This window comes from Dipodomys spectabilis, unplaced genomic scaffold, assembly GCF_019054845.1.
Source record: "Dipodomys spectabilis isolate Male_0828 unplaced genomic scaffold, ASM1905484v1 ptg000147l, whole genome shotgun sequence".
In the NCBI taxonomy this organism is placed as follows: Eukaryota; Metazoa; Chordata; class Mammalia; order Rodentia; family Heteromyidae; genus Dipodomys; species Dipodomys spectabilis.
In genome coordinates this window covers 22,785,691-22,801,660 of record NW_024870824.1, presented here as the reverse complement: position 1 = coordinate 22,801,660, position 15,970 = coordinate 22,785,691, and positions in this window count along the sequence as shown.

Here is a 15,970-nt window from a genome sequence, read left to right as displayed (position 1 = left end):
GTGTAGGTGTGAACTAGTGGAACCTCTCTATTTGTTCGATTGTCGTACAGAAAGAAATGTGCGTGGAAAGCATTCTGGAGGAAAAAGAATTGTAGTCTTCCAGTGAGCAGTGGTGAAAATACTTAGGTTCTAGCCTGGCGTTGGTGGATCAGGCCAATAATTCTACCAATTCAGGAAGCTGAAATTTGAGAATTGCAGTTACAAATCAGCATGTGGAGGACTGAGTCGTTAAGATTATCTCCAATGAACTAACACAAAACCAGAAGTGGAACTGTAGCTCCAAGTTGTAGAGCACCATCCTTGAGACAAAAGGCTCAGGGCCATTAATCAAGCTGTGAGATCAAGCCCAGTGACCACAAAAACAAACAAAACAAGAAATATACCTGGGTTCTTCAGTAGAAGTTTACCATTATAAATATCACTTCCCCATAATATTTAGCTCTGTCATAGGTGCATAAATCTTAGGGGAGTAAGAAGCTTGGCAAAATATAGGTAGCATTGGTTGTGTGTGTGTGTGTGTGTGTGTGTGTGTGTGTGTGTGTGTGTGTGTGTGTGTGTGTGTGTGTGTGTGTGTGTGTGTTGGCAGTCCTGAGGCTTGAAGCTAGGAACTTCATCTCTTCCTGGCATTTTTCCATCAAGGCTGGTACTCTGCCACTTGATCTATAGCTCTACTCCTAGATTTGTTTTTGTTAATTGGAGATAACAGTTTTACATACTTTTCTGCCTTTAGTGGCTTATTCTACAACGTGACTATTTTGAATCCTGCTGTAAAAAGTAGTGTGTGAAGATTGCTCTACTATAAGGCTGACTTACATTTCTTCAGATATATATATATAGGATTTCTTGTGTGGAACTTCCACACTGAGTTCTGTGGTGGCTACCCTGATTCACTTAATCGCCAACATTGTGCAGGCTTTCTTTCCCCACCTCCTTGCCAGTATTTTTGTTTTCTTTGATAAGAGTCATTCTTATTAGGCAGAGATGGAACTTCAACATAGATTTGATTTGCATTTCCTTGATTACTAAAGATGAATATTTTTCATGTATTCCTTAGACACCTATATCTGTTTTAGGACCTATCTAGTCAATTAACTTATTTATTAATAAGATTATTTGTTCTTTGAGTGTTTCATTTTTTGTCTATATATTCTAGATACTAGGATTTCTTCTGCTACTCAAAAGGCAGGAGTTTAGGCTCATTTTACTTATTCTTACTAAAAGATGCCTTGTAAGCTTCAAATTATTTAATCGATGATTAATTAAAAAATAAGCTGAAGGAGAGTAGAGTGCATGCCAACAAGTACAAGTTCTGAACTCAGACTTTCACTATTCTTCCTGGTAAAACTATTGCAAATTTTAGCACAAATTAACAATTTTAGGTCTTATTTTTTCCTTGTTAATCATTCAGGCTAGCCAAATTGAAAAAAATACTATTTTGGCCAGATGTTGGTGGCTCACGTCTGTATTCTTATCTACTCAGGAGACTGAGATCTGAGGATTTCAGTTCAAAGCCATACTGGGCAGGAAACGCTGTGAGTCTTACCTACAAATGACCACCAGAAAACCAGAAGTGGTGCTGTGGCTCAAGTGGTAGAGTGTTCTCGTTAAGCTGGATAGCTGAGGGACTGTCCACAGGACAAAAGTTCAAGGCCAACGACCAACAAACAAAAAAGAAAAGAAAAGAAAGAAAATAACTTTGTACAAAGAGGAAGAATGTCCAAGTTTTTATTCAAGGTTTTAATCCTCGTGGCAACTGTTTTCATTGCATAGAAAGTAGACAGCTTATATCTGTCATTGTGATAAACTTGCAACTATGTGGTTGCTTTTCTCCAATTTATAGTTTTATTTATCTAACATTGTTGAAGATGAAAAATCCATCAAGAGCAAGACATATTATTTGGTAAAACTGCAAGTCAAAATGACTATTACATTATAGTACTTTAGCAAAGAACCTGTGATTTTCCATCCCTCCGCAGGTTTTGAACAATGAAAATAAATTGTCTTGATTTTTTCCAAAAACTGAGGAAGACAGCTAATATTCAAATAATTAGAAGATAATGAAAAGAAAGTTTAGGATGCATAATATGTTTAATTTTGAAGCTTCCTCACAAGGAACTTCCAAGGAACTTAACACACATTGGTTATAGAAATTTATATCAAAGATCCCACTGAAGGTGCCTCACACCTATAATTTGCCACTCAGGAAGATGAGATCTGGGATTGAGATTGGAGCCAGCCTGGAAAAGCAATAACTTCATGGATAATGCCCTCTGCTATTAGATCATATGTCTTTTCCTCTGATCCTCCAATGTGAAGCTGTCTCCCCACATCATCATCTTACTGATTTATTGACAATATCATTGTTATTTCTGTTTTTCTCTTTCAGCATGATATGTTCATGGAGCAGGCGATTTGCAGCTGTGTTCACATCTATTTCTCCAATTGTCTACAACAGTGCCTGGTCCTTAGTGCTTAGAAGCCTTGGGTGGAGATAAGCCTGCTCGGCTCATGAAATCTCAGAGTTACATGAGGAAAGCTCATCAAGCTGTTGTTTTGGGGTCAATAGCCATTTCTTCTTACATTTATTCCTCCCTGTTTATCTACGTCGACCTAAGGGTGAGATCAAAGCTTGACACTTATTGGTTGTGATGGCAAGGGTGGCTGTGACAACATAGATATTTATTGTGAAGCTACAGGAAGACCTGAAAACTTAAGCACCTAAATTGGTAGGCTCCCACATCCTGGAATACATTTAACAGCTCTGCAATCAAACCATCATTCACTCTCTGCTGGGCTCAGACTCAGCATATTTTTTCCTTTTCCTATTTAAAATAAAATAAATTCAAGACATGCCTTTTTGTTATGTCATTGAATTATTGAAATGTCCCTCCAACTAACAAAATAATGCCATTAGTGGAATGTAAATATAAGGCATGGAAAAAAACAATCATAAAAGCTACTAGGGAAAAGATCAAAAGTGGCAGCTGCTATGAAAGTTGGTTCGGAAAACCAGGACTGGTGTCTCACACCAGAAATCCTAGTATAATATAAGCTAATGAAACATTTGGTTTTGTGCCAGTCAGGGGGTTGAGCCAACAGCCTGGGCTTTGAGTTCTTTTGCTCAAGGCTAGCACTTTACTACTTGATTCACAGAACACTTCTAGTATATTTGATAGTGTAGTGGAGATAAGAATTTCACAGACTTTCTGATGGAGGCATAGAATTCCATTGTGTATATATACCACATTTTCTTGATCCATTCATTTACTGAGGGGCATCTGGGTTGGTTCCATATCTTAGCTATAGTAAATAATGCTGCAATAAACATAGTTGTGATGGTAGCTTTAGTGTGGTCTTGTTTGTAAACATTTGGGTAAATGCCCAAATGTGGGATTGCTGGGTCATAGGGGAGCTCTATGTGGAGTCTTTTGAGGAACCTCCATACTACTTTCCAAAGTGGTTGAACAAGTTTACACTCCCACCAACAATGAAGTAAGGTTCCCTTCTGTCCACATCCCCTCCAGCATCGGTTGTTGCTAGAGTTCTTGATTTTTGCCATTCTAACGGGGGTGAGGTGTTATCTCAATGTTGTTTGGATTTGCATTTCTTTTATGGCTAGGGAGGTTGAGCATTTCTTCATGTGTCTATTTGCCATCCTTCTTTCTTCTTCAGAGAAGTTTCTCTTTAAGTCTTTAGCCCACTTAATTATTGGGCAGTTGTTTCTTTGAGGATTTGTTGTTGGGGACTGTAATTTTTTGAGTTCCAAGTATATTTTAGATATGAGACCCTTGCCCATTGTATGGCTAGTGAAGATCTTCTCCCAATCCGTGGGCTTTCTATTGATCTTGCTAACTATGTCCTTTGCCATGCAGAAGCTCTGCAACTTCATCCAATCCCATTTGTCCAACTTTTCTTTGATTTGTTGTGTTTCCTTCCGGGTCTCTATTAAGAAAATTTCGACCTGCGCCAAGTGTTTCTCCTATTCCATCTTGTAATGTTTTCAGAGTGTCTGCTTTGACTCCGAGGTCTTTGATCCATTTGGAGTTGATTCTGATGCAGGGTGATATATAAGGATCTAGCTTTAGTTTTCTACAATTAGTTAACCAATTTTGCCAGCACCATTTAGTGAAGAGGCTTTCTTTCTTCCATTCTATTTTTTTTAGCTCCCTTATCGAAGAATAGATGACTATAGGTCTGTAGGTTCATTTCTGGGTTTTTAATTGTATTCCATTGGTCCTGAGTTCTGTTCTTGTGCCAGTACCAAGCTGTTTTGATTCCTATGGCTTTATAGTAGAGTTTGAAATTTGGTATTGTTATTCCTCCACCAGTGTTCTTTCTGTTGATGAGCGTTTTTAGTATTTGGGGGTCTTTCATTATTCCATATGAATTTTTGGGTTGTCTCTTCTATTTCCTTGAAGAATGAGGTTGGAATTTTGATAGGTATTGCATTGAATTTTTGATTGCCTTGGGAAGTATTGCCGTTTTCAAGATATTAATCTTTCCAATCCAGGAGCATGGGAGTTTTTGCCATTTTCTAAGTTCTGTGTTGATTTCCTTTTTCAAGTTTTTGAAGTTTTCATCATAGAGGTCCTTCATTTCTTTAGTTAAGTTAATTCCGAGGTTTTTTTTTTTGTGGGGCTATTACAAATGTATTTGCTTTCCTAATTTTAGCCAAACTTTTGTCATTGTTGGCATACAGAAAAGCCGTTGATTTTGGGGGGTTAATTTCATACTCTGCTACTTTGCCAAATTTTGAATCAGCTTGAGTAATTTGGGAGTGGAGTCTATGGGATTCTTTAAATACAAGATCATGTCATCTGCAAAGAGGGAGAGTTTTATTTCTTCTTTCCCTATTTGGATCCCCTTTATGTCTGCATCTTGTCTTATTGCTGTAGCTAGGCATTCTAATACTAGACTGAAGACAAGTGGAGAGAGTGTATAGTCTTGTCTTGTTCCTGAGTTAACAGGAAATGACTTTAGCTTTTCACCATTAAGTATAATGCTGGCTGTAGGTTTGTCATATACAGCCTTTATTGTATTGAGGAATGTTCCATGTATTCCTAATTTTCCCAAAACCTTCATCATAAAGGGGTGTTGGATCTTGTTGAATGCTGTTTCTGCATCTGAGATAACCTTGTGGTTCTTATCCTTGCTCCTGTTGATGTGATGAATAATATTAATTGATTTGCGTATATTGAACCAGCTTTGCATCCCTGAAATGAACACTGTTTCATCTTGGTGTATGATTTTTTGGATGAATTGTTGATGTCGATTGGACAAAATTTTGTTGAGAAATTTTTCATCAATGTTCATCAAAGAAATGGGTCTATAGTTCTCTTTCTTTGATGAGTCCCTGGCTGGTTTTAGGATGAGGGTTATGATGGCTTCATAGAATGTGTTCGATAGTGAACTTTCAATTTCATTGAAGAGTTGGAGGAGATTCTATGCCTCCATCAGAAAGAATGACATTGCCCCATTTATTACAAATGTAAAGACTTGGATAAAATTATATTAAGTGAAGTAAGCCAAGCCCAAAGAAACATAGGTCCCATGGTTTCCCTTATTTGCAATATCTAGTATATGTATGAGTCAAGCAGAAAAGGTCAGAGAAGATGATGTTAAGAAAATGAACCCTAAGATATGTATCCAAAAGTTTTTTTTTTCTTTCATGCATTTGTTTCTAACGCATTTATAAGGTTATTTCTTTGTTGCTTTGTATGTGTCTCCCCTACAGTATAACCCCTGCTTTCACTGTATTTGAAGTCGGTATAATTTGTGGAGGGGAAGGGGAAAAACAAGTCGTTTAAATAAGGATACAGGTGGACCCGTTGCAACAATGAGAAGTACAAGTTGTCATGTCGAAAATGAACTTGGCAAGTTTGTTGGGGGGGGAGGATTCGGTGAGGGGACAGAGGGAGGCTGGGAAGTGATGGGAAGGGGAAACAAAGGAGGCTACAATGCTTGATAAGCAATGTACTCATTATCTTGTCCATCTAATTGTAACCCCTCTGTACAGTTTTTCACAATAAAAAAAATTTAAAAAAGTATTTCACAGAGTTTTCTACCTATGATGTCATCAATCTGTGATCCTTGATTTCAGCCTCCTGAGTACGAGTATAGGCATGAGCCACCAGTAGTCAGGTAAAAGTTACTTTTTAAGATATAAAAATTTACTTATGTAGGATAGAAAAAGCAGCATAAACAAATGAAACATTACAACAACAAACCTGAAAACATTTATATGGAAGACATAAAAAGAAGAACAGCACTGAAGTCCCAAGTTGAAGCCTCAGGTCCAGCAAAACAGAAATAAAGGATTGTGAAAGATGAGAAGGAATAACCAGTGACAGAGTGTTAACTTAATCACGCAATGTTGTATTAGCTACGTAGGAGGCTAAAGAAAAAAAATATACCATTTAAAGGCAAGCCCAAGCAAGAAAGTCCATGGGGGATTTTTCCTGCATGTGCCAGTCATGGGGGTTGAATTTGTTCTACTTTATTTAAGGCTGGAGTTCTATCACTCTCAGCTTATAGGTGGGATCCCTACCAGCAAATCAGAGATAAAAAGTCTCATGTAATTTCCTGTGAAGGCTGGCTTCAAACTGTGATCCTCAGATTTCAACTTCCTGAGTTATTCTGTGCTTTGCACGAGACTCTAATCTCTAATGAAGCACCAAAAAGAAGAAGGAAAAAAAACAGCTGGAGGTTGAGCTGTGGCTCCAATGGCAGAAATGAAACAATCATTTATGGGACAGCACCCACATATTTAGATCAAGCTCCAGGACCAGCACACAGAACAACAATAAAATAAATAAATGAAAAGAAAGGTGGAAGAAGAAAAGGGAAAGCCAATTTCAGAGGTTAAAATGAACAAAACCTAGGTAGCTCACACCTGTTATTTTAGTTACTCAGGAGTCTCATATCTAAGGATCAGAGTTTAAAGCCATCCCAGGCATGAGAGTCTATGAAGTCATCTGTAATTAGCCAACTAGAGTAAAAATAAAAGCCACAAATTGTGCTATGGCTCACATATTAGAGTGCTAGTCTTAAAAATGTACTGGGACTGGGACTGGGAAGGTGGCTCAGTGGTAGAGCAATTGCCTTGCATGCATAAGGCTCTGGGTTCGATTCCTCAGCACCAGATAAGCAAAAAGAAAAAAAAGCTGGAAATGGTGCTGTGGCTCAAGTGGTAGAGCACTAGCCCTGAGCTGAAGAGCTGAGGGACACTGCCAACGCCCAGAGTTCAGGCCCCACGACCGGACCCAAAAAAAACAATATATATATATATATATATATATATATATATATATATATATTCTGGGACAATACCTAGGCTCTTATTTATAGCCCCAAGGCCAGCATATATATGGAAATTAAAAATAGAAATAAAAAAAATTGTAAGAAAATCCAATTAAATATTGAAAATGAGTCATAAGTTTTTGGGTTTTGTGTGTAATCCTAAATACTAAGATAGATGGCATCTGAAGGCTATGGTCTCTTATCATCAAATCACCAGCAAAACAAACAAGAAAACAGAAGTGAAGCTGTTATAGGAGTTGTAAAGCACATGCTTCGAGTGAGAAAGCTGTGTCCTGGCTCAGAGATCCAGCCTAAGGATCACAAACAATGGTTGTAAGAAGAGAACCTGGGACTGGTGACTCATGACTATAATTCTAGAATCTCAGGAGGCAGAAATATGGGGATCTAGTGTAAAAACCAACCCTAGCAGGAATGTCCAGAAGACAGTTGGTTGTGACCATCCTGGGTCTAGAACTGTACTACTCCCAGATTTTGGGCAGTTAACTGTTGGTAAGGATCTTAGACTTTCCTGCTCAGGCTGGCTTTGAACCATGATGGTCAGATTTCAGCTTCCTGAATCAGACAGGCCTTATATGAGTTCTAGCTACAGGACCAGCACACCCAAAAAGAATCAAATAAGTGTAAAGAAGGGTAGAAGAGAAGAAACAACCAATAACCGAAGCTTCAGTGAGCCAATCAGATAACCATTGGTGTCTCAAAATTGTAATTCTAGTTACAAGGAGGCTAATATCTGAGGTTGCTGTTTAAAGGCCAGGCCAAGTAGAAAAGTCTATAAAATTTGTGTGTGTGTATGTGTCTGTGTGTGTGTGTTTGTTTGTGTCTATATGTATGTATGTATGTATGTTGTGTGTGAGTCCTGTTGCTTGAACTTGTACTGATTTGGTCAAGGCTCTATTAATCTCAACTTTTAGTGGTTATAATTGGAAGATATCATGGACTTTCCTGCCCAGACTGGTATAAACTTTGATCCTCAGATTTCAGCCTCATCAGTTTGGTCTGGCTCTGCATGATATTCTTTTCTAATTAACCACGAAAACAGGGGTGAAATAAACCTAGAGTTGAGCTGTGGTTCAACTGGCAGAACTGGGAAAACATTTCTGGGACCACACTGAGGCCCTGAGTTCAAGCCCCAGGACAAAGAAAGAAATAAAAGGAGGATAGAAGTACAAAAGGAGTCAGTGAGAGCAGTTGAAATGAATCAAACATTGGTTGCTCACACATACAAGGTACTCATCAAGTTGAAATCTAAGTATCTTGGTTCATGGCCAGCTCAGGGAGGAGAGACCATGAGACTCATATTTCAAATTTCCACCAAAGCTGTACTTTGGCTCATGTAGTTGAGTGTTAATCTTAACCAGAAAGCTTAGAACATCACCTAAGCCCTAAGTTGAATTCCTAGACACATGCTTCAAAAAAACAAAAAAGCACAAACTAAAAAAATGGGAAAAGAGAAAACTAAAGTTTCAAAATGAGCATGGGTTTTGGTTCATATGTGTATTCCTAGTTATTCAAGGTTTACACCTAGATTGGTCAGAAAAGTACATGAAACTCTTACCCCAACTAACCAGTGTAGATATGATTGTAGTTGTAAAGCACTGTATTTGGTGCAAAAGCTAAAAAACAAAAGGTTGACCCAGAGGTCAATTCCTAGTGCTAAAAAGTGTAGGAGGAGAGAAGAAAGGCCAATTATAAATTTAAACATAAGCCTGGTGTTGTTGATCATGGCTGTAGTCCTACTCAGGAGACAGAAACCTGAGGATCAAGTTTCAAGGCCAGACCAAGAAGCAAAGTCCAGGACACTTTGTGTGTGTGTGTGTGTATGGGTGCATGAATGTGTGTGTGTTTGTACGTTTGATGTATGTGTTTGTGTACCATCCTTTTCCTAGTGCCCTCACATTCCCAGCTTTTGGGTGGTGAAATGGAGATAAGAATGTCATGGACTTTCCTTCGCAGGCAGGCTTTGGAACCTGGTCCTCTGTTTTCAGCCACCTGACTCAACTGGATGTTGAGCTATGGCTTAAGTGTCAGAACTGGGGAAATATTTTCTAGGACTGTCCCCAAATCCTGAGTTCAAGCTCCAGAAAACACACAGAAGAAATAAAGTAAAGAAGAATAGATTTAACCAAGGAAAAGCAAGTGACAGAGCATTAAATTAATCAAGCATTGGTGGCTCATACATAGTAGCTTTTCAAGAGGCTGAAACCTGAGGATGATGGTTCATGGCCAGCCCAGGCAGAAGAGCCCATGAAAATCTTGTCTGTAATTAATCAATTCCCCCCAAAAAACGCCAAAATGTTATGGTGTGTGTCATGTAATAGAGGATAGTCTTGAATAAAAACTCCTGGGGGAGAATATGAGTCAAAATGAGTAAACCCAGGAACAGCACACACATGCAAATAATAAAAAGTAAACAAAAGAAGGTAGTTTTAAAATGACACAAGGGTTGTTGACCTGTGTAGTGACCTCTTCACTACACAAGAGACTGACATCTGAGGTTTGTGGTATCAAATCAGCCTGGGCAGGAACATGCTTGAGACTCTTATTTCAGCTACCTAGAACAAAGCCTTGAGCTGTGGCTGGAGTGGAAATGCATCAGCCTTTAGTGAAAAAACCAGGAAACAGTCCCCAGAGCAAGAGTTCAAGCTGCAGGACCACTAAAAATTGCAAATAAAAACAATCAATTAAGAAAAATTCGGTCTGAGACCTATGGTTTATCCTATTCCATCTTGTAAAGTTTTCAGTGTGTCTGCTTTGACTCCGAGGTCTTTGATCCATTTGAAGTTGATTCTGGTGCAGGGTGATAAATAAGGATCTAGCTTTAGTTTTCTACAAGTAGTTAACCAATTTTGCCAGCACCATTTACTGAAGAGGCTGTCTTTCTTCCATTCTATTTTTTTTAGTTCCCTTATCGAAGAATAGATGGCTATAGGTCTGTAGGTTCATTTCTGGGTTTTTAATTGTATTCCATTGGTCCTGAGGTCTGTTCTTGTGCCAGTACCAAGCTGTTTTGATTCCTATGGCTTTGTATTAGAGTTTGAAATTTGGTATTGATATTCCTCCAGCAGTGTTCTTTCTGTTGAAGATCGTTTTTTGTTATTCGTGGTCTTTTATTGTTCCATATGAATTTTTGGGTTTTCTCTTCTATTTCCTTGAAAAATGAGGTTGGAATATTGATAGGTAACGCATTAAATTTGTAGATAGCCTTGGGAAGTATTGCCATTTTCTCGATGTTGATCTTTCCAACCCAGATGCCCCTCAGTAGATGAATATATCTATGAAATGTGGTATATATACACAATGGAATTCTATGCCCCCACCAGAAAGAATGACATTGCCCCATTTGTTAGAAAATGGAAAGCCTTGGAAAAAATTATATTAAGTGAAGTTAGTCAGGCCCAAAGAAACATAGGTCCAATGGTTTCACTTATTTGCAATAGCTAGTATATGTATGAGTCAAGCAGAAATGGTCAGATAAGTTGATGTTAGAGAAATGAACCCTAAGACATGTATTCAAATGTTTTTTTTTCTTTCATGCGATTGTTACTGACACATTTATAAGATTATCTCTTTGTTGCTTTCTATGTCCCTCCCCCACGGTATAACCCCTGCTTTCGCTGTATTTGATGTTCTTATAATTTGTGGATGTGTAGGGAAAAACATATCGTTTAAAGAGGGATAGAGGTGGACCGATAGCAACAATGAGACGTACAAATCGTTATGTGGAAAACGAACTTTACAACTTTGGTGGGTGGGGCTAGGAGGGTTGGGTGGGGGATGAGGGGAGGATGGGATGGGAAGGGGCAACAAAAGAGGAGGCTACAATGCTTGATAAGAAATGTACTCATTATCTTGCTCATGTAATTGTAACCCCTCTGTACAGTATTTTCACAATTAAAAAAAATTACAGGAGTGAAAAAACAACCAATACAAAGGAGAGTGTAAGAAAAGAGACTGAAATCTTAGTACTACAATTCAAAGCTAACACAAGCAAGAAAATCAATTTGACTTTTGTGCGTGTGTGCATCTGCATGCCATCCTGAACCTTGTGTGTGCCATCTTTGAACTTGTGCTGGTTTGTTCAAGAATAGAGCTCTACCACTCCCAGCTTTTTAGTGGTTAAATGGAGGTCTTAGTCTCATGGATTTTCCTGCCCAGGCTGGCTTGATTCATGCTATGTTTTGCCTCAGACTCATCTCCAAATAATTATCAAACCGAAAAGAAAACCTGGGAATTGAGTTGTGGCTCATGTGGCAGAACTGGGCAATCACCTTCTGGGATAGCAAGAAAGCCCTGACTTCAAACCCCAGGAAATCACAGAAGAATTAAAGAAAAGGAGGTTAGACATACAGAAGGAAGAGACAATGACAGAGGTTTAAATAAATAAAGCATTGGTAGCTCACAGATGTGCTATCGGCTACTCAAGGGGATGAAATCTGAGGATCATGGTTGAAGGCCAGCCCAAGTAGGAGAATCCATGAGACTCCTGTTTCATTTGTCACTAAAATATTCCACTAGCTGTGCTTTGGCACATGTGGTAAAGTACTAGTCTTAAACAGAAAGCTCTGGGACAGCACACAGGCCCTGGTGCTGAGACCCCCAACACAGACACTTGCAAAAAGAAATAAAAAAGGAGTACAAATGGTGAAAGATGGAGAAAGAGAAAGTTATTGTTTCAAATAGCACTAGGCATTTTTGGTTTATTTATATATTCCTAGCAACTCACGTAGTTGGAATATGAGAATCACAACTCAAAGCCAGCCTGGGCATAAAGTTATTGAAATTATCTCCGACTACCCAGAAAACACTGTAAATGAAGGTGTGATAGTAGTTGTAAAGTACTGAAATTTAGTGAAAAACCTGGGAAACACGTCCATAATTCAGCTCAAAGTCGACCAAAAAGAAAGCTGAAAGAAGAGAAGAAATGACTATTTGAGATTTAAAAATAAGTCTGGGGCTGGTGGTTCATTCTTATATTTTTAGCTATTCAGGAGGCTGAAGTCTGAAGATACCATTTAAAGACTAGACCAAACAGGAAAGTCCACCGAACTTTTTTTCTGTGTGTGTGCCAACATAGGGCTTGAATTTTTCTAGGAGTTCTACCACTCCCAGTTTCTTGGTAGTTAGTTGGTGAAAAGTGTCTCATGGACTTTCCTGCCCAGGGTGGCTTCAATCTGCAATCCTCTGATTTCAGCCTCCTGAGTCTTGCTACACTTTACATGAGACTCTTATCTCCAATTAACCACCAAAAAGAAGAAAAATAAAACCTGGTGATTGAGCTGTATCTCCAATGGCAGAAATAAGAAAATAATTTCTGGGACAGCATCCAGACCTTGATATTAAGCTCAGTACCAACACACACACAAAGAATAAAATAAATAAATGTAGAAAAGGGTTGGAGAAGAAAGCCAATTTCAGAGTTCAAAATGAGCCAAGCAATGGTGGCACACAGCTGTGATAGTAGCTACTCAGGAGACTCAAATCTGAGGATCATAGTTGAAAGCCAGCTCAGGTAGGAGACTTCATGGACTCAACTCTAAGTAGCTACTTAAAACAAAACAAAAAATAACCACACGTTGTACTGTGGCTCATGTCTTAGTGTGCTAGTCTTGAATTAAATCCTCTGTGACTACCTGCGTTAATTTGTAGACCCAGGACCAGCATACAAATGGAAATAAAAATAAAAATTAAAAGGCGTAAGAATGGCTAGGAATGGGCTGGGAAGGTGGCTCAGTGGTAGAGTGCTTGCCTTGCATGCTCGAGGCCCTGGGTTCGATTCCTCAGCACCACATAAGCAAAAAGAAAAAAGCCGGAAGTGGCGCTGTGGCTCAAGTGGTAGAGCGCTAGCCTTGAGCTGAAGAGCTGAGGGACAGCGTGCAAGCCCAGGGTTCAGGCCCCACGACCGGACCCAAAAAAAAAAAATTAAAAAAAAAAAATAATAAAAAAAAAAAAAAAAAAAAGAATGGCTAGGAATGTGGCTTAGTGATAGAGTGCTTTCCTAGCATGTTTGAATTCCTCAGTACCTCATAAATACGAAAGGCTGGAAGTGGCACTGTGGCTGAAGTAGTAGAGTTCTCACCTTTAGTTGTAACAGGGACAGTGCCGAAGCCCTGAGTTCAAGCCCGAAGACTATGAAAAAGAATTTAAAAAAAAAGGTGTGAGAAAGTCCAATTAAAGTTTCAAAATGAGCCATGCACAAGTTTTGGGTCAATATGTGTAATCCTATTGACTCACAAGGCTGAAATCTGAAGGTTGTTTTTCATAGCCAGCCTGGGCAGGGAAGTGCATAAGTCTCCAACTAACTAGCAAAAAGTCAGAAATTAAGATGTGGCTGTAGTTGGAAAGCACCATCCTTGAGTGAAAAACCTATGAAACAGTGCCCTGTTTTTGAGATCCAGCCTCAGGATCACAATAAGAAAACTAAATGGTTGGAAGTAGAGAACTTAGGACTATTGTCTCATGTCTGTAACTCTAGAAATGCAGGAAGCTAAATTATGTGATCCAGTGTAAAGGAAAACCTAATCAAGAAATTCCAGGAGACTGTTTTGTGTGTGGTGGCCACACTGGGGATAGGTTTTTGTTGACTGAAGGTAAGAGTTTCGTGGACATTTCTGCTCAGGCCACTTTCAAACCATGATGGCCAGATTTCAGCCTCCTGAATCAGGCCAGGCCTTGCATGAGTTCGAGACCAGGACCAACAGGAATGAGATAAGTGGAAATCAGGATAGAAGAAGAGAAGAAAGAGCCAATAACAGAAGTTTCAATGAGCCAATAATTGGTGGCTCATATCTGTAATTCTAGGTACTCAGGCAGAAATTTAAGGATACTGTTTAAAGCTTAGCACAAGTATACAAGTTCATAAGAATTCTGTGTGTGTGTGTGTGTGTGTGTGTGTGTGTGTGTGTGTGTGTGTGTGTGCCACTCTTGGTGCTTGAATTTGCAGTTTTGATCAATGATCTTCTACTGTCAGTTTTTTTAGTTGTTAATTGGAGAAAAGAATATCATGGACTTACCTCAATTTTCAGCCTCCTGAATCTGGTCTAGCTCTACATGATTCTCTTCTCTTCAATTAACCTCCCCCTAAAAGACACTTTTTGTGGTTAGTCCCATATATGCCCTGAGACAACATCTGAGCTTCAGTTTCTACTCCCAGGACAAGCAAAAGGTAAGAAATAAGAAAAGGTTTAAGCAAGCCTATATTAAAGTTTTAAAAATGACCCAAATGTTGCTGGTCATGTGTTCAATCCTTACTATACAAGAGGCTGACATCTGAGAATTGCAGTGTCAAGGCAGCCTGGGCAGGAACATGCTTGAGACTCATCTCCAGCTACACACCACAAAGCCTTGAACTGTGGCTGAGGTGGTAAAGCACCAGCCTTGAGTATAAAAGCTACAATTTAATCCCAAGAGTCAGAGGTCAAGCCACGAGACCAATAAAATTTACAACGCAGAGCGGATGAAGAGAGGCTGAAATCTGAGGACCCTGGTTCAAAGCTAACCCATACAAGGAAGTCCATGAGGCATCAATGTGCCATCCTGTGGCTTAAAGTTGTGCTGTTTTGTATAAGGATAAAATTCCTCCACTCCCAGGTTTTCAGTGATTAATTGGACCTAAAAACCTCATCAGCTTTCCTGCCCTGGTTGGCTTTGAACCATGATCCTCAGATTTCAGCCAACTGATTCATGCTGGGCTTTGCATAAAACAGTTAAGTCCTATTAACTACCAAGAATTTCCAAAAAATAAATCCTGGAGTTGCGCTGTGACTCAAGTGGCAAACTTGGCAATCACTTTCTAGGATAGCACCCAGGGCCTTCATTCAAGCACCAGGACAAAATAATTATAGCCACAAGGTATACTTTAGCTCATGTAGTAAGCCACTAGTCTTGAAGAAAAAGCTCTGGCATTGTAACCAGGCCCTGATTTGTAGCCCCAGGAATTGCACATATGCAAACACAAGAAACAAGGAAAATTTTAAAAAGAAAACGTGGAAAAGGAACATATTAATGTTTTTAAATGAGCAATGGGTTTGTGGTTCATGTGTATAATTGGAGCACCTCAGAAAGCTGAAATCTGAGGATCATGGTTGGAAGCCAGACTACCCAGAAAAGTACAGTAGAATCTTTTTAATCTTTTTTTTTTTTTGGTCCAGTCGTGGGGCCTGAAATCTAGGCCTGGGCGTTGCCCCTCAGCTCTTCAGCTCAAGGCTAGCGCTCTACCACTTGAGCCACAGCACCACTTCCGGCTTTTTTCTTTTTTCTTATGTGATGCTGAGGAATAGAACCCAGGGCCTAAGGCATGCAAGGCAAGCGCTCTATCACTGAGCCACCTTCCCAACCCCTACATTAGAATCTTAAGTCTAATAAGCCAGGCAAACGCTAGAAATGGTGCTGTGGTTGAAGTTGTAAAACTTACTTGAGTCAAAAAAGCTAGGAAACCGAAGGGCGCTGGTGGCTATTGCCTGCAATCCTAGCTACTCAGGAGGCTGAGATATGAAGATCATGGTTCAAAGCCAGCTTGAGCAGGAAAGTTCATGAGACTCTTATGTCCAATTAACCACCAGAAAAACTGAAGTGGCACTGTGGCCATTCGCCTTAATCTGAAAAGCACAAAGACAGCACCCAGGCCCAGAGTTCACTCCTACCCATCATAAAA